General features: G+C 41.0%; 1 non-coding gene across 1 annotated transcript; it reads left to right on the top strand.

Moving 5' to 3' along the window:
• Nucleotides 1-17,804: 17,804 nt before the first annotated feature.
• LOC111914793 (small nucleolar RNA R71) lies at nucleotides 17,805-17,911 on the top strand. The gene has a single exon (XR_002857945.1). It is a non-coding gene; the product is annotated as a small nucleolar RNA R71 (small nucleolar RNA).
• The last annotated feature ends 2,902 nt before the right edge of the window (nucleotides 17,912-20,813 follow it).

Raw genomic sequence — 20,813 nt, 5'->3', positions numbered from 1 at the left:
ATTTTTAATAAATAATAAAAAAATCATTTTGGAATTTGCCGACGGAGTCTAAACAAAAGTTGTAGAGCGTAGTCTCACCTACGCGAGGATATAAAGACCATCGAAAACGGAGTTCGTATGAAGAAGATATGAATTTTTGAAGTTTATTAAATAAATTAATTATTTATTTAATTCAAAATTCGGATATTATCCGAAGGGGAGTCAGCATCCTCCTCCGAGGTACGCGCTGCGTACCCCTGTACGCCCCGCGTAACCGAGAGGATTGGCCTCTGATCGTCCACGTCGCGCTATCCGAAGAAACCGACCCATCCGACCCGTCCGAAGCCCCGACCCGTCCGACCCGACGTCCCATCCGACCCGCGTACCCAGCAACCCGTCCCATCCGAACCGAGGCAGTCGAGGCTTCGGTCATGCATGATGTACGCGTACGCGCTGCGTACGAGCGTACGCCCCGCGTACCGAGGCAGACCAGCCTTACTATAAATAGGATGCGAGGGTTTCCAAAGAAAGGGTTCATTTCTCTTCTCTCTCTCTCAACTTTGCCTCGTTTTCCGTGTCCATTCAAACCCGAAGCTCTGGTCTTTTTGGCTCAAGTCCCGAAGGTCGATTTTACTCCCGAGATTGCCGAGAATCCCGAGGAAAATCCGTTTCCCGAGACGAAACTCTGCCCGGTTTTCCATCTCGCTATCTCCAAAACTTTCAAGTGAGTTTCATACCCCTTAATCAACCTTTTTAATTATTCTAAATACTTTTATATGCTTTCAAGGGGGGATTACAAGTAAAACACACGAGTATTATCGTGTGTTACATAAAGAAACTCTTTTATATACTGTTATATATTCAAATCACATGCGATTTATAAACATTTAAAGGAACTTTTATATATATATAACATATGTCACAATAGCATTTTACCCTTTTAAAATATAATGTTGTTGTAATGCATGTATAAACTAAACTGTTCTTAGATTTTTCTTGTCTATCCTAGACTCTACACCAAAAATCTATACTTTCATAAACAAATGATTCCTTTTCTCAATATTTCTAAACAAACAAGACACGCTTTTTGGAAACTATAATAGGTATAGTTTTACGAACAGATTTCTAACTCTTATGTACTAGAAACACATATTTCAAGAAGTTTACTTTCGTATACAACAGCAAACGTAACATTTTAACAAGTAGATCTGTTTTTATACCACGGATTTGTGAGACACTAACTTCATGTACGTTCGAGTACACATTTCAAGTCCTGTATTATATACCAGAATCCCTTGGACGGGGAGCATGGTGTTTGTGTATAGATCTATACGGGCTTGACAACCCGCGCCCTGACTGTTAGCTGCAGTCCACCGTTTGGGGTGACAAACGTCATAACATTCCAACGCCTGAAGAACGTTGTGTATAGGCATTCAGAGTCAATAGTATGGTTATAAAACTCACAAGGGGTATTAAAAATGCATTGATTTACAAGGTTTTCAAACTCATTGGTTATTTTACATTTACATACATTTTGGAAACAAACATTGGTCTTGAGTGAAGGATACTTTTATACTAGTAGAAAATATAGGATTTTCTAAACACAAACAAACAAAGATAAAACATTTCATTTCATTCAAACATTGTCACTTAAATACTTATGAAATTCACCAGCTTAAATGCTGATCTACTCTTTCAAAATTACTTGTATGTCCCAGGAAATCAGTAATTTCAGGTATTCATTTCGCTTTTGATGAAGGGATGCTGCGGCGCCAGTTTAATCTCGTATTTTTGACATCATATTGTAATTGAGTTTTGAACATGTAACTTTTGACAAATGTAAACTTTCAATTATATATATGATGGTTGATTGCTTTCTTTACTATGTATTCATTTGTTACGCTACCACATGAAGTCATCCGCCCCCGAACGTTTCCGCCGTTTAGGTTTGGGGGTGTGACACAAGGGGATACCTTCAGGAGAACATAATCACTGACCTGGAACTCGAGCTCGGATCGTCGTCTATCCGCATAACTCTTCTGGCGGCTCTGAGCGGTCAAAAATCTCTGCCTGACCCGTTGTATCTACTCTGTCATCTGAAGCACAATCTCTGTGCTACCCATCACTCGTTGCCCCACCTCTCCCCAACAAATAGGAGTCCGACACCTCCTCCTATACAACAGCTCAAAGGGTGGCATACCAATGCTCGAATGATGGCTGTTGTTGTAAGAAAACTTTGCCAAGGGCAAATACGTGTCCCAACTCCCACCGAAATCCAACACACATGCCCGGAGCATATCCTCGAGCGTCTGAATCGTCCGCTCGCTCTGTCCATCAGTCTGGGGGTGGTATGCGGTACTAAAATGCAGCCTAGTACCCAATTCCTCATGAAATTTCTTCCAGAATCTGGAAGTGAAACGCACATCTCGGTCTGAGACAATCGATATCGGCACCCCATGCCGTGATACCACCTCCCTCACGTACATCTCGGCCAACTTCTCTGCGGAAGAGTTCTCGCTGATAGCAAGGAAGTGAGCGCTCTTTGTCAACCTGTCCACAATCACCCAAATTGCATCGACTCCCCTAGCAGTCCTTGGCAATTTGGTGATAAAATCCATAGTAATCTGTTTCCACTTCCATTCGGGAACCTCCAACGGCTGCAACTTACCATGCGGTCTCTGGTGCTCAGCCTTAACCCTACGACAGGTCAAGCACCTCTCAACAAACCATGCGGCATCTCTCTTCATACAGGGCCACCAATACTCTCTCTTCAGATCTAAATACATCTTAGTGGCCCCAGGATGGATTGAGAACTTTGATCGATGAGCCTCTTCCATCAAAATGGTACGCGCCCCGCCCACAAACGGTACCCAAATATGACCCTGAAATGTCATAAGCCCCCGGCTGTCTGTAACGAACTCCGATACCTGTTGGATTAATGTCTAAGTCCATAACTATAATTGGTAAGACTTGACCCGACCCGGCATGGTCCATTTGGGTTGCATGGCATCATGCATTTGGATAGACTAAAATGAGAGCAATAACACTTAAGGTTTGTTAATATATTATAAGTTCTAATATATTAATAACGTTATTTAATTAGTATTGATCAAGAATTAATTTGGAATTAATTAAGTGATCAAAAGGAGACTAATTAAATATATGGGTTGATTGTGTAAATCATTCATTCTTATATATGTGAGCTTGTGATCCAAGATTCCTTATGTTGGACAAATCCATGGGGTGACCCATGGATGCTCCATGGAGGTTAAAATCCATGGAGCATAAGGAATGGGTAAAGTCATGAGTTACATGGCGTAACCCTAATAGCCACCATTTAAAAGAATCCCATGGCTCAAGAAATCGTGCACTATGTGTGAGTGTGAGGGCTAAACGATTTCAAGGAGAGTTCAAGTTTCTCTCAAGTTATTCCAAGTGTATTTGGTGTTGTGTGAACCATTTGAGGTGTCACCCTTAGGGCACTACGCACTCAAGCTTCATGAAGACTTTCTACATCAAAGAGGTATGTAATTCTAACTTGATATACTCATTTGAATCATGTTATTATGCTAGTTATGATGAATACCTTGGAAAGTTCATATTTGTATGTATAATAGAGAAAACATAGATCCAAGGTATTTAGGGTTGCATGTACACTTAGGAGTGTTAGAATGCTCAAAACCCAACAGTGGTATCAAAGCCACATGTTGTTTTCTGTTATATTGATGCAAATATTTTATTTTCAAAGTTGAAAAAAAGGGAAAAAAACATGTAGTTTGTCAAATTTTAAGATAATTACTTGTTCTTGTGAAAAAATAATTATTTGTAAAATTTGAATAATTTGCTTTATGAGTTGAATTAGGTCAAATTTAATAAAAGATAAAATGATATGATTATTTTATTAGTTTTAAAAGTTTGATCTAAAGAGTTTTATTTTTTGAAACCTCCATAAGTTATGCATATGAAAAGGTTTCAAAAAAAAATTGATTCAAAGTTTTTATGGAGTTAAAAAATTTGGTGTTAATGTTTTAAAGGATTCCATAACTTAAGAAAAAGTTATGGATCACCAAAAGTTTTTTGTGTTACCTTGTTTTATGAGTGAATTTAGATTAATGAATAAAATTATGTGATAGTTGGTTTTAATCCAAATTAATCTAAAAGAAGTTCATAAAATGTGCTTATGTAACTTATAAGTCACATTTATGAATCTTAAAACTCATAAAAGTTGCAAGTGGTTACAAAATGAAGAGTCTTTTTCCTCATTAAATTGTTTTATGACTCCATAACTTGTCCTCAAGTTATGGATGTTCAAGAGTCACTTCATTAAAGTTTTTAAAACTTTAATTAAACTCATAAGTTATGAAAATCCAAGAGTTTTGAATAGTTTCAAAACTTGCCCTCAAGTTTTGGAATTTGTAAAGTTTTCCCCATGAATACTTTAATTCCAAGTTAGCCCTTAGAATTTTAAAAGTTAAAATTCAACCCTTATACTTTATAATATTATAAGTTAATAATATTTATATATATGTATAAGAGTAAAGTCAGTCTAACCGTTAGTAGGCCTCATTCACGAAGCCGGTCTATAAGGGGGTATAAGGTTACTGCCTATAAAATGGCAGTTTAATGGGTGTCCACTCTCACCCACCGCTTCCTTGACCGGTGGAGGGTCGTTAGTCGAACGGGTAGGACAAGGATTAGAATTCTCCCTTCATTAAAAGTATTAATGATAAATACTAAGTAACTAAACTCTTATAAATACCCAATCTTAGTTACTTAGGAAAATGTGAATAAGGTGCTAATCCATGAAATTACACTTTGCACTTTGTTTAAGTCGGTTAGTGGAGCGTGTGTGGTTAACCGGCACACTAACTCGTATTTAACAAGGTACGCAAAGGGTAACTTAATGTTTATCATAGTATCGATGGAGCGTGTGTGGTTAACCGGCACATCGATTGAGGGGTAAACACTTAAGGGTACCAAGTAATTTGCATGGTTACTTCACACCTTGTTTTGTGATCCTCGGCATCCCAGTCACAAAACCTGAAGGGCACACTCGAGATTAAAACATGTCATTGAAAAGTTCAATGAATCTCAAAGATCTAGGAGTTTCAAAAACCAATTAAAACCTAATAATACATTTCGTTTATCTTGGTGGAAATTGGTGCATCGTCATTCACCTACCTTCGAATATTTTATAGCTTGGATTACGACATCCCTCTTCTAAGTTATAAAATAGTTTGTTGGGTCCTGGCCTTAATATTTCATATTGGGTGTCATATTAAGGACTTTAAATCAACTATCTTGAATATCTCCCAAAAAGATGTCTGGTTTAGACATTTATGATCTTCCTAAATCTCTTGAAACAAGCTTTCCTAAATGAATATGATGTCCCATGGAAATCATACTTCTTTCACCTCCTCCAATTATTCTCCCTAACCCACAAGTTCTTGAAAATTTTAAGGTTACTCAAGCCTTATTGGAAAGCAAAGGTCTATGTGTCATCACATCTTGGAGATGTAGTCACATATTGATAAGTCGGGAGAGGTGGGTGTCAAAGTGTTGAGAAAGTTTGTGCCTCAACTACTTTCTAAGTCACATAGTGAGTTCCTTTGGGACTCCTATGAAACAGACTATGACAAGACCCTTAATGATCTTATCTATTTGCTAAGATCAACTTCCTAAAACTTGTGGACATTGACCATAATGACATTGGATATCCAGTAAATCTCTCTCTTTCCAATGGAAAGGGATCGACCATAGTCAACTCGGTAGACCAAATGGTAAAGAGAGAGGCTAAGTTTGAGATAGTCCCATTATCGAGGGTCCATAGGTAACTACTGCCAAAGGAAGGGGCATTGGTTGCGAAGCTGCCAAATTTACCTAAGGATGTTAAAGTCAATAAGTTTGGCTCTACTTCAGGTAGAGTCCATTGTCTAATTCTATTAGGTGCATGTTGATTCTGATCGCGAAGATGGATTTCAATCACATGGTTCGGTGATCAGAATTTTGGGCTATTACTTAAGAGTTATGATATTTATATTGCTTAGGAATAGATAACAACAAGGTTTTCATATGGATTGTAAGGATAAGTTTTCCGCAAAGTTTTAAAATAAAAGAAAAAGATTTTGATTTTATTTATTATAAGTATCCTTACAATGGCATTTGTGAAAAGTTGTTGCTTATAAGATTCCACTGATAGCAATATTGGATAGTGAATTTGATTCTTTCATTTGTGGTAGTGTCTAAATTACCAAATAAGGAAAGATTCTCATCGCCCAAGTTTCAGTTGGATAGAAACTTTGAATCATGCAAGTTGTATAGCATGATGAATGAGAACTTTCAAGCATTGAAAAAAATTAGGACTAACTACTTGGTCACATGGATGTGTGAGTCAAGTGAAGGACTAAGGGATCGAGTACACATTCTTGTGCACTGGTCAAGTCCACCACAAAAGATCGATAAGACTATTCATCATGGTTTACTAAAGCTCAGTAAATATGATTATACTTACAACCTTAAGTGTAACTCTGAGACATTGGAAAAGGTTCCAATTTAAGGTAGAGCGAATAAGAAGAATCAAATTAGGCAGAAGGATAAAAGTTTCTCAAATCTGAAAAGATGGGAGAGTACTTTAGTATCAGTTTTGTGATCATCTTAATGATTAAGAAACCATAGCACAATTAGTTCTCTAAGGAAATCTTAGTGCATTCTTATGACTAAGAAGAGGAATCTTGAATTGTTGAAATGGTTAAATCAAGAAGATGAGTCATACTTCGTTCCAATACAAGTCTTAGAGTCATACTCCAAGATTGTAATTGGAGTGACATGTCTTAAAGAAGGTTTAAAACACTTGTCAAATGTAAGAGTAAAAGTTTCCTACTCTTGTACATTTGAAATTGGTAAGTTGTGATGTTTTGGATAAAACAAAGACCAACTAAGGCCAATTATGTGAAGTGTTTGTCTTGATTAGAATCCGCACTATCTCTTGGATGTTTGACAAGGGAGTCTTATAGGTTAAGAGGACGGTGGGAGTCTTAAAGGTCTTGAAAGTCTCAAGAACTAATCAAGAATAAAACCTGAAGTTCTTCACTAGCACACGACTTGAGGTTTATAACCTGTCATGTTGACATATTCTATGCCCATTCCAGTTAAAGTTGGCTTTGCATATGAGTTTTTAGAGTTCTCAATTGGTTGCACAACAACTTGGAAGCAATGGCAGGCCCTTGAGCTGCCAGGTGGCAAGAAATTAAGATTGAGTTCAATCCATATGAAATTGGATTTGTCATTATCCTTGTCTTGTGATTATGGTTTTGACAAATTCATATGGGTAGGAACTCATACACCATAAAAATCTAAGTGCCATAAGGTTTCTCTCCGATTCATGAAAATGATGGTGAGGAAACACTTTCACTAAGTAGATTTTAGCTAGATAGCAATTGCGATATTTGCATTCTCAAAGTCGTTAGTGGAGCGTGTGTGGTTAACCGGCACACTAACCTGGACTTATGAGAAGTGGCAAAAAGGTCTAACCATTATGATGCCTTTATCCCTCTTCATAATTGTTTAGACACACCTATGAGCTATCTAAGGGAAGGTGTATGATTTTGATAAAGTTTTATCAAAACAATCTAGTATCAGAAATCTGAATTTTGGTAAGAAAGTCAACTGCTTTCTGAGTACATGTCAAAGCTAGTGGGAGCATAAGTGTCATGCTAATAATCATCATGTTAGTAGGAGCATGATAATTATGATAAGTATTGCAAGTTAGCAATGTTAATTATAGAAAACAAAAGTTTCAATTGGGAAAGAGTTGTTTTGCTATAATTAAGGGAGAGGAAATTATACTTCATCTCAAATCTGAAAGCTTAGATTGAGGTTTTATTCGTATTTAGTCAAGGATATATATATATATATATATATATATATATATATATATATATATATATATATATATATATATATATATATATATATATATATATATATATATATATATATGAATTTCATGTTGGAATGGCTCAACATAAGATAATTCTATATATGGGTCCATTATTTGCGTTCTAAAATTCAATTATGATTACGACATCCCTTTTCATAATCTGAATTATGAGAACTTGGCAAATAGAAATGGAAATGTTATATCAAAAGACTGGTTTAGTCTTTATGTGAGACGTCATGAATCGTGTCCCATATGCTTCGGATATAGGATCGATTACATGTGCTATATTCATCCTTTCTAAAATTTTCCAAATGCCTGGGGCATTAAGAAGGGAAAAGGTCTAGAATTAGATATGACTAAAATGATTAATCAATTGTCGAGGACAATCTAAGGTTTACCAAAGATTGGGTGCTCAAGGACAGTTGGAAGTATAGTGATAATTTTGGAAGGACCATATTGACATAATCTGTAATGAGGCAACTCTTGTTCAGAAGTGATAGTCAAAATGAATCTGGAAATGTTTCAAAGTTAGAATTTTCAATCTATGTAAGATTAAGGAAACTTAATGCAAGAAGGATGTTTCCAAGGAGTTGATCTCCTTTGGAATACTTTGTAATGTTTGTTGTCAAGTCCTTGTGACTTTGTGCATAATCATTACAAGAGGATCAATGCATATAAGTTTAGAATCTAACAAATTTCAGTAAATCGCATGAATTTGGAATTTTTGCATTTGCAGTAAGGATTTGGGACTATGAAAAGAGGATCGTTGGAGTTATATTCAATTGATCTATTTCACAAAGTAAAGATCATAGACAAACATAGTATGCATACTTGGTGTATGACATGACTAGTGTTTAGAAAACATAGTGTACATGCTTGGAGCATGGGACAACTATTGTTTTAAATTCAAGAATAAAGTTGATAGTTGAAACAGTATACAATGATAATGTGTAATCATATGGTGATAAATAAAAGGTGTTTTATTTATGTTCATAGGTTTTGATACCATATTGGATTCAATTATTCTAGTGTTTCATTTTGCATGTTTTGACTTCCAGAATAAACTAGGTTATTCTTCCGGAATGACTAAGTTATTCAATCCATCCACAGTTGGTCATATGTTGGAAGTAGATATGAATCAAAACTGTCATGGGTTGGCTTGTAGAGGTCTAAGATGTTGGACAAAGGGCTACAACACTCATGAGTGCTCATAAGTTCTGAGTATTGGATTCAACCCGCGCTCATTGGAATCACTTCATGGATTTTATCATGAGTGATCATGAGACGATAATATCTTATATTCTTCAAACCTAGAGATATGAGTTGTTACTATGAGTTGGTTGTACATTGATTTCACGAAAACGCATTCAGTAATTCGGTGTTATAAAACGTGCCTTTGTGTATGATTCAACAAGTAGTAGAACAAGCCATATGAGTCGAAGTTTATCCATTCCTTTTACCTTTGGGATAAAAACAATATATGTGGGCCCCTCGGTGATTTGATGATGACAAATGGAAGTGCTCGGCCGGGCCAGGACTGATTTGATTTGTTCAATTAGTCAGTCGTCATAAATCGGAAATCGGGAAACAACAAATGGACAGAGAGAATGATAATAATCCATGTCTCAGTCCATATGATATCTAGAATGGAGGAATATATGATCCCTTATCTAAGGGACAAGTCATTGACAAAGGTCAAAGTTCATTTACAAGTTCAGAGTTCGACAGAAGCTTTTGAGAGCTACGATTGCCAGTCAGTTCTTGAAGTCATACGCAATAATAGTTTTAGACTTATCCAAGTGGGAGACTGTTGGATTAATGTCTAAGTCCATAACTATAATTGGTAAGACTTGACCCGACCCGGCATGGTCCATTTGGGTTGCATGGCATCATGCATTTGGATAGACTAAAATGAGAGAAATAACACTTAAGGTTTGTTAATATATTATAAGTTCTAATATATTAATAAGGTTATTTAATTAGTATTGATCAAGAATTAATTTGGAATTAATTAAGTGATCAAATGGAGACTAATTAAATATATGGGTTGATTGTGTAAATCATTCATTCTTATATATGTGGGCTTGTGATCCAAGATTCCTTATGTTGGACTAAGTCCATGGGGCGACCCATGGATGCTCCATGGAGGTTAAAATCCATGGAGCATAAGGAATGGGTAAAGTCATGAGTTACATGGTGTAACCCTAATAGCCACCATATAAAAGAATCCGATGGCTCAAGAAATCGTGCACTATGTGTGAGTGTGAGGGCTAAACGATTTCAAGGAGTGTTCAAGTTTCTCTCAAGTTATTCCAAGTGTATTTGGTGTTGTGTGAACCATTTGAGGTGTCACACTTGGGGCACTAGGCACTCAAGCTTCATGAAGACTTTCTACATCAAAGAGGTATGTAATTCTTACTTGATATACTCATATGAATCATGTTATTATGCTAGTTAGGATGAATACCTTGGAAAGTTCATATTTGTATGTATAATAGAGAAAACATAGATCCAAGGTATTTAGGGTTGCATGTACACTTAGGAGTGTTAGAATGATCAAAACCCAACAATACCATCCCGAAAACTCGCTTTCTCTTCTGGTTCACCGATCTCATGGCCTCAGCCTGTGCTCCCCGAATGGTGTCCAACACCGGAGCCATCACGGTCAATTGCAAACATACATCTCGCAATGGGGCGCTCTCCGCCTTGCGACTCAGTGTATCGGCTACGACATTAGCCTTGCTCGGATGGTATAGGATCTCACAATCATAATCATTGACCACATCCAACCACCTCCTCTGTCGCATATTAAGGTTAGGCTGATCCATCAAATACTTCAGGCTCTTATTGTCAGTGTATATCGTACACCGAACCCCATACAGATAGTGACGCCAAATTTTGAGGGCGAACACCACTGCCCCCAAATCTAGATCATGGGTGGGATACCTTGTCTCATGAGGCTTCAGCTGCCTCGATGCGTATGCTATCACATGCCCTCTCTGCATCAGCACCGCTCCCAACCCCAAGATCAACGCATCACAGTATAACACAAAGTCCTCCATTCCCTCTGGGAGGGCTAAAACCGGGGCTTCGCATAACCTTTGGCGAAGCGTCTCAAAGGAGGCCTGCTGCTCGGGGCCCCATGAAAAAGCGACACCCTTCCGGGTCAACCTGGTGAGTGGCACTGTGATCTTAGAGAAATCCCTGATAAATCTCCGATAATAACCTGCCAACCCTAAGAAACTCCTGATCTCGGAGGGTGACCTCGGCACCTCCCAACTCATCACTGCCTCAACTTTGGCCGGGTCGACCAATATCCCTTTCTGGTTAACGAGATGCCCTAGGAACTGGACCTCTCGCAACCAGAAATCACACTTGGAGAATTTGGCATAAAGCCTCTCCGATCTCATAACTCCAAGGATCTCCCTCAAATTCTCCTCATGCTGCTCTCTAGATCTCGAATATACCAAAATGTCGTCGATGAATACAATCACCGACCGATCCAACATCGGCCTGCACACTCGGTTCATGAGATCCATGAACACTGCCGGGGCATTGGTAAGCCCAAAAGGCATCACCACAAAATCGTAATGCCCATAACGCGTCTTGAACGCTGTCTTCTGGATGTCCTCATCTCGCACCCTTACCTGATGATATCCAGACCACAAATCGATCTTGGAGAACCAAGACGCTCCTTGTAACTGATCGAACAAATCCTCGATCCTCGGCAAAGGGTAACGGTTCTTGACCGTCAGCTTGTTCAACTCCCGGTAATCAATGCACATCCGGTGTGAACCATCCTTCTTCTTGACAAAAAGGATAGGCGCTCCCCACGGCGAGCTGCTCGGCCGAATAAACCCCTTTCCCAGCAGCTCCTGAAGCTGCGAGGATAGCTCTTGCATCTCTGGAGGTGCAAGGCGATAGGGCACCTTGACGATAGGCGCGGCCCCTGGAACCAAATCGATACTGAACTCCACTTGCCTCACGGGAGGCACGCCCGACAACTCCTCTAGAAACACGTCCGGGAAGTCACGCACTATCAGAACCTCCTCAACTGACCTCGGTCTCTCTGAATCAACCCGTGTATCCATCACACACGCCACAAAGCCCTTACAGCCCTACTGTAGACACTGGCTCACTCTAGCGGCCGAACAAAATGCTGGCCCAGAACGTGTACCCTCGCCGTACACCATAAGAACTCCCCCACTAGGGTCTCGTATGGTCATCAGCTGTCGCTCGCAGTCGATAACCGCTCCGAATCTGCTCAACCAGTCCATGCCCACAATGACACAGATATCACCCATCGCAATAGGAATCAAATCAATCGGAAACTCAACACCGAAAATCTCGAACACACACCCGCGGATCACCTCTGTGGCATATATTACCCTCTCGTCAGCTATGGAAACCCTCAGAGGTCGACTCAACGCCTCACGACTAACACTGATATGCTGACTAAAAGCCAAAGATACGAAAGACCGACTCGCACCCGAGTCAAATAACACCAAGGCAGGTACATAACTCACAATAAAAGTACCTACGCATAACATAATATAAGCACAAAATCTCAACATCAAAATAAATATATGAAAGAATACATACCAGCCACGACATCGGGCGCTGCGCGGACCTCCTCTGCGGTCAACTGGAAAGCTCTTCTTCATGCCCTCAGTGTCTCGGCCTTCACTGGCCGACTCTCGGTAGCTCTGATGGCAGCAGGGGAAGATCCCTGAGGTGCTCCCAGTGCTGATCCCCGCAACTGCGGACACTCTACCTTCCGGTGTCCGGTCTGGTTGCAGTGAAAACATACTGCAAACCCCTTGGGGCAGTCCTTAGCCATATGCCCCTCCTTGCCACATTTGTAGCAAGACCCCGCTCTGCATAATCCATCGTGGATCTTTCCGCACTTGCCACAAGTGCGGCCCCTCTGGCTCCCTGGTCTCGAATCGGCGGGCTTGGCCCGCTTGGCTACCGGCTGAGACTGCACCGGTCTCCGATCCCTCCCATGAGACTCAGCCTCCTCCCTAACCTAAGTCACCAGCTCTATCTCCCTCTTCCGGGCATTCGCCTGAAGCTCGACAAATGTCCGGTACGTCGAGTTCGCCACGAACTCACGTATATCCCCCCTTAGAATGCTCAAATATCGACTCATACGTGCCTGCTCGGAGGACACGTGCTCTAGGCAGAACATCGCCTGCTCATGAAACATCCTCGTAATCACAGTAACGGACTCAGTACCCTGCTTGAGGGTCAAAAACTCCTGTGCCAAACGCTCCCTCTCCACCTGGGGAACGTACTTATCTCAGAACATGGCAGTGAACCTCTCCCAGGTCACTGCCGCAAGCTCAGCAGACGTGTAGTGCGCCTTCACAAACTTCCACCAGTCCTTCGCTCCCAAGCGAAGCTGGTTCAGCGCGAACCGGACTCTCAAATGCTCAGGAGATGAGCAAGTAACGAAACACCCCTTTATGTCTAAAATCCATCTCATAGCCGCAACCGGGTCCTGGGTCCCATCAAACTCCGGCGGTTTTGTGTTGCTGAACTCTCAGAACAGCAACGCATCACCACCCTACGGCCTCGCAACAGCAACAGCTACAGTGGCCGCTGCAACAGCAGCCTCAGAAAGAGCAGCATAACGCTTGTCAAAAGTCTCAATCAATGTGGTCTTAATAGACCCGAACATCTCTGGTATCTCTGCCCTGATGACTGCAGCCACCTCCTCATGGATGATCTGGTAGATCTCCTCATCACTAGCCCCACTGCTCTCTAGCATAAGACGTGTCCTCACCATGATCTACCTCTGAAATACAACATACGATAAATTAGAACCCATTCGAGCATACTCACACTCGACAACTCATCCCTCCTTGATCCCTGGCATCCCGAAGATTCTTACTTGGACTGTACACCGCCCCGGTGTTTTCAGTAGTACGGGCCCAATACTACTATCCGCACCGTATCAGTATACACCCCAAGTCCTCCTCTTCGGATCCCAAGTCCCAAGTACTCTATTATGCATAATCCACTCTCTAACAGATCTCTCAAAAGCTCCTCGCTGCTACCTACTCACTCTCAAGCATCTCATAGCAGCTCACCTTTCCCTAGGCTAAGGCATCACAAATCAGGCCACTCTAGTCCTAATAGGAGTACTTAGCCCACTCTAGCATGAGAATACATCATATCAATATCATAAGATATAATATCACCGTTCGGGCGCTGACTGATCGTACACACGACTCTTCTCTGTGTTTTTCCAAAAATCTTTTACTCTTTTTTTTTGAAATTATTTCTCAAATCCTCAGTTTGAGTTCAAATACGCCCGAAGGTGTACTCGAATCCCTCAAACCAAGGCTCTGATACCAACTTGGAACACCGTAAATTTCAAAAACAATTTTTGCATTTTATACAAACACAATTCATTCATTATTCATAAAAACATCATTGTTTGAAACTCAAATTCATAGCATATAAAAATCCCAAGATCTCATAACATAAAAATCCCGTGTGTGTACTGATCAGGCCGGCGCCTTCCCGCGATCCTCACTAGTACCTGAAACAAATAACACCAAACACTGTAAGCACAAAGCTTAGTGAGTTCCCCAAAATACCACACATAACACATATTAGCCACTCGAGGCTATAACTCTGTGGGTCCGTGGACCCTACTCTGTGAACCCTCTGGTTCTAACTCTGTGAACCTTCCGGTTCTAACTCTATAAACATGCACGACATAAATCACATAGAAATAATGCAATACAACACATAACATATATATATATATATATATATATATATATATATATATATATATATATATATATATATATATATAGCATACAAATACTCTACCACATAACTCTGGTTACCTACTCAAGGTAAAGTATAGTGAGAAGACTCACCTCGCGTATCTCGGTAACTCGTAAATCCCTGAAATCACTAGTGCTCGATCTCTCGAGCTATAGTCCTCCTATAACACAAATACATCTCTAATTAACACTTTCCCACTAGGGTTGACTAACCCTATTAAGTCAACACCGGTCAACTCTGGTCAATGGTCAACGGTCAACCCAACTCGCCGAGTCTGGCGTGGACTCGCCGAGTCCTTACGGGGACCCGACTCCCCTGAATCCCTTCCGACTCACCGAGTCACTCACCCAACTCGGTTACTCAACCCCTGGTTCGAAAACACGGAACAACCCGCTCCAACTCGTCGAGTCTGCCAATGGACTCGACGAGTGCATTCCATGCACAACCCCAAACGACCTTCTGAGGTCAGATCTGTTCCACTAACTCATAGATCCAGTCTTTCCAAGTTTATTTACCACGTAAAGTCTATGTCTTGGCGTTCATATCACCTCTATTGACTTATAAATGGTGTTTTAACCTCAAACACAAAGATCCCAACCCAAAACCTCCATAGACTCATATAAAGCTTGGACAAAGAGGCACTCTAGACCTCCAAGGGTCCAGATCCAGAACCTAACTCACTTAAGGGACCAAGGGAGCACTAGATCTAGTCACAAAAGGGCTCAATAAGCCCTAAATCAACATGAACATCACCTCAATAGAAAATGGTTCGAAAATAGTACCTCAAACGTGATGTCCTGGACCTCAGATCTTCAGGAAGTTAACCCTCTTGCTTCCTCTTGGCTATAGCTTCCTTTCCCTTTCTAGACAACATCTCCAAGGTCAACAATGGCTCTTTCTCTCACTCCAAACGCTCAAGCTCGCTAGGGTTTCGCTCTGGGGGCTGGTGAGCACAAAGGACGGCCATAAGGCTCTTTAAATAGGCCCCAAACCCGAGAAATTAGGGTTTCATTAAACAGCGCGTACTCGCCGAGTCCACCTATGCGACTCGTCGAGTCCGGTCATTAATCCGGGTGAGAAATCACGTCTCTACTCGGCGAGTCTACGCACCAACTCGCCGAGTTCTTCCACAAAACTCAAAATAAAAATGAATAAATATAATACATGAAATTCCGGATGTTACAAGTCATGAGTCAGAATTTGTGCCACCCTACATGGTATTGGTTGGAGGTATGATCTCCATTTATACAATCTGTTCTTTCCATCTTTTCTTGTAAGCTTGCACCCTTCTAATATATGCCTTTTTAGAAATTTCCTTTTTTCATTTTAGAATCCCCTTCCTCGTGTTTCCGCTTCAACCCTTGTAAAAGCAAAGACTTCAAAGATCCTTAGAAATGATGCTATTGGCTTGGTATGCTTGACTTGTTTTCTTGTATGCATTTGTTTTTCCATAAAATTTTCATTCTTCAAGCTCATTATCTTCATCCATACAAAATACCTCATTTTGAGCATTATCCTTCTTGAATCCATCTTCAACTCCAAAAGCCATTTCCTCATTTCTAACTCGCAAGGTAAGCTTTGATTGACGAATATCCACTAAGGCCCGAGCGGTATTAAGTACTGGGCTTACAATGATAATAAGGACATTGTCATCCTCTTTCATGTCTAGCACGACAAAATCAATTGGAAATTTTTTTTTCCAACTTTTACCAATATGTCCTCAGTTATGCGTCGAGGATGTGTGACCGAACGATTTTCCATATGAATTGTCATCCTTGTAGTCTTTGATTATGGAAGGTTGAGCTTTTGGTAAAATGAATATGGCATCAAATTAATACTCGCTCCAGAATCGGCTAAAGCAAATGTCTTCGTGTTATTTGCAAACACACATGGAAGTGTAAGGCGTTCAGGATCTCCCATTTTCTTTGGTATTCCCTCCATAATAACCACGGAACTTTTCTCACTAAGAACTACCTTGGAGGTCTTCTACTCTTCTCTAGTTGTTGGCGAGTGTCAAGGAGATCGGGCAGAACTTTAGCGTATTCGGGAACTTTAGCTAAGGACTCAACAAATGGGGTATTGATTGGAATACCCTTGACTTGTTACATAAAATTTTTATATTCTTCTTCCTAAGGATGCACGCTGGTTTGAGAAGGAAATGTTAAAGGAAGTTGATAAGTTTGAACACACAAATTTGTTTTTTCCCCAGGCCGAGACCACGTCGTGAGGGTTAAACTCTAACGTCATGAGATCGGTGTTTCAGCAACATTTTTTCATCCACTTTCTTTCACGTCTTCTGTGGATCAGGCTGCTTCGTGTCTTCTTCTAGTGCTTCTAAGAACTCAGAAATGGTGTCTTACTCAGTGGATATGGCCATGACATGTGGTTGCGGCTTATTATCAGGATTTTGTGGTGGTAACCATTCAATAACTAAAGTAGTTAATTACCCGAGTTGTGCTTCAATGTTTTTGATGGATGCTTGATGATTTCTCATGGTAGCATTAGCTGCATCGTGATGTTTTTTAGAAACTTCCATGAACCTATGAAGTATCGACACCAAGTCCACCTTCTTCTAGGGTTGCGGTTGTTCTTTTTGGTAAAAGCCCCAACCGAGTTGCCGATATTTTTCTTCCTTTTGCTTCTTGTACTCCTCATATATCAACCATTCTTTCTTCGAATTCCTCTAATCTTCATCGAATCGGTCCCCACTAGAGTACAAAACTTGAGCTTTCGTATTCCTATTTTTGTCTAAATGGAAATCTTTTGAAAAATATGGCCCATTGCAATTTTCACAACCCATACATATTGCGTGTATGGATTGGTCCATCTTCGTCATTCTTCAATCCATGCTACTCAACATTGCCAAAACTGTTGCTATGTTTTCCGAAGCACCATTTCTGATACCCTTAGCTCCATCATTACGAGGGTTGTGGTACTCTCATGAATGCTTTGAAAATTCTTCGATTAGTTCCTTAATTTAAGCTAGATTCTTCTTTGTTAAAGGTCCATGAGAATCAAGGAGTTGCCTTGTCGTTACGTTCACCCCATCATAGAAGTTGAGACTTCTTGTAGCATATTAAGATCATTTTGGGGACAATTACAAAGTAATCCCTTGTAGCACTCCCAAGCTTTATACAATTACTCACCCACTTGTTGCTCGAAATTAGCTATGGCCTTCTTGAGTTTAGACACCTTCGATGGTGGGAAAAATTATTGTAGGAATTATTCACGCATTTGTGCCCATGTGGTGATTGCATCGGGTGGAAGTGCCTTTAACCAATCTTCCGTTGTTCCTTTGAAAGTGACCGAAAGCATCCTCAATCTTGACCAAAGGTCCCACATAGGGTAATAGTCCATTTTTACCTTTCTCTAATTTGGGCCAAGGCCCAATTCCAAATCCATGATCCAAAAGTCCAAATATACAAGGCCCATCATTTGCCTAATTTTCCCAATAGAGCCCAACTGTTTAATTGGGACTCACCCTAAGGTTCATTTCCATATTAGGCCCAAAATACATTTATTCAGAAATTCCAACAAAGGCCCAAACCATAATGACCTAAAGGTAGCCCAATCTAAAACCCAGATTGCAAAAGCCCATCAGAGGGCGTACGCTGGGCGTACTCTTCTGGTACGTTGGGCGTACTCCACCTTGCATTAATCACCATTGGGGTGGTTGACTCATTACGCTGGGCATACAATGGCTTACACAGGGCGTACGCAACCTTTACCAAAAACTCTAATAAGTGCTTAATGGCTTAAGCACTTAATCCCCAACTCCAGATCCATTGACTAAATGAACCTCAGAACCATAAAGTCTAGAACTTTAAGACTTTGGACATCCAAAATGCCCTTAATCCATTAAGATCTTTCTACTACATACATGGGACACTTCTAGCCATTGGGACATCATTTTTATCGTTTAGAACCCTTCCTATCATCTGAAAGGACAACTTATCACGTTCAAAACATAACATGCACAAACTTGGGACTTTTTGGGACAAGAAAGTTGGCATAAAGCTATTAAGGCAAGATCTACATCATACAAGCATAAAGGTTGGAGCTTTTTACCTCCTATAGCTTCTAGAGAACAAGATAACCTCAGATCTTCAGGCTTGCCCCACTTCTCCAACACCTTTTTCTTCAACTACTCAAAAAACACACTTTTAGCTCACACACTCAAGAGAGGAGTTAGGGTTTGGGGAAAATGGCTCAAAGCTATGGAGGCTGAAATGATAGAGGGTTATGAGCTCATGAGGACACTTATATAGCACTCAGACCCTAAATATTAGGGTTTCCATCTGACGTGAGTACGCCCAGCGTACACAAGTGTATGCCCATTGTACTAGGGTGCCCCTAGTATGCTCAGCGTACCCTTATGTACGCTTAGCATACTCCTCTTGACCCCAAAGTTTCAACCTTAGCCTTTAGAAATCTCATGGATCCGCCCTTCCATCCCCAAGGACTAAAAATAAAATAATAATAATAAAAGGAGGATTTGAAAATACCTGCAAATTCCAGGATGTTACAACCCTCCCCTACTTGACCTAGAGTTTGTCCTTGAAGTCTGCTGCAGTAAAAAAATCTGGATAATGCTCCCGTATCTCGGCCTTCGGCTCCCAGGTCCACTTGGAACCCCTTCGATGCTGCCATTGTACCTTTACCAAAGGTACTTCCTTGTTCCTCAGGATCTTCACATTTCTCTCCAATATAGCTTTGGGCCTCTTGACATAGTTCAGGCGCTCTTCCACCTGGATGTCATCCAATGACACCACTGCATCCTCATTTAATATACACGTTGGAAATTACGAGACATGAAAAAGTGTTGTGAATCTGACTAAGCTCTTCCGGGAGATCCAGTCTATATGCCACCTTGTCAATCCTGGCAATAACCCGAAAGGGTCTAATGTATAGGGGACCTAACTTCCCCTTTTTTTGAAGCGAATCACACCCTTCCAGGGTGAGACCTTCAGTAGCACCATGTCGCCAACCTGAAATTCTAATTCAGATCGATGCCGGTCAGCATAACTCTTATTCCAACTCTGAGCAGTCTACAACCGCTGCCTGATCTGCAAAATCCTCTCGGTTTTCTGCAGAACTACCTTGGTCCAACCCATCACCCTGTGACCAATCTTACCCCAACATACTGGGGTGCAACATCTTCATCCATAAAACAGCTCAAAAGGTGGAGCACCAATACTGGAATGAAAGTTGCTATTGTAGTAGAATTCTGCAAGTGGTAGGTAGGAGTTCCAATTCCCACCAAAGGCAATAACACAGTGCCGCAACATATCCTCGAGGGTCTGAATGGTCCACTCGTTCTGGCCATATGTCTGTGGATGGTATGCGGTGCAAAAATGCAGCCGCGTGCCTAGTTCCTCGTGGAACTTATGCCCGAAATGAGAGGTGAATCGAACATCACAGTCTGAGACAATAGAGACTAGTACCCCATGGCGAGTAATAATCTCGCAGATATATATATCGGCCAACTTCTTGGTCGATGAGCTCTCCTGAATGGGCAGAAAATGGGCACTCTTGGTCAATCGATCCATGATGACCCATATAGCATCATATCCCTTTGCCGTCCTTGGCAGCTTCGTGATAAAATCCATCGTGATATGCTCCCATTTCCATATGGGAACCTCCAGAGGCTGCAGCTTGCCATGCGGCCTCTGATGCTTGGCCTTAACCATCCTATAGGTCAAGCACTTCTCGATGTACCATGCAATATCTCTCTTATTGCATAGCCACCGGTAGCTCAGACTTAGATCCCGGTACATCTTGGTGGTCCCCGGGTGAATAGAGAAGAAAGACTTATGAGCCTCCTCCAGTAAATTCTATCTGACCCCACCAGACATTGGAACCCAGACTTGACCACAACAGGTCAACAATCTGTGACTATCCTGCACAAATCGGATGATCTCGCCTCTGATCCTCTCAAGCTTCCAGTTCTCCTGTCGCACACCCTCGGCCTGAGCTTCCCTAATCAAGCTCACAAGAGGAGAATCCACAGATATCCTCATACATGCTGCTGGAACAGAAGATCCAGCCGACATGTGGCTCAGGGCGTCAACAACCACATTCGCTTTAA

This window comes from Lactuca sativa, chromosome 9 (genome assembly GCF_002870075.4).
Source record: "Lactuca sativa cultivar Salinas chromosome 9, Lsat_Salinas_v11, whole genome shotgun sequence".
In the NCBI taxonomy this organism is placed as follows: Eukaryota; Viridiplantae; Streptophyta; class Magnoliopsida; order Asterales; family Asteraceae; genus Lactuca; species Lactuca sativa.
This window is presented reverse-complemented; position numbering and strand designations above follow the sequence as displayed.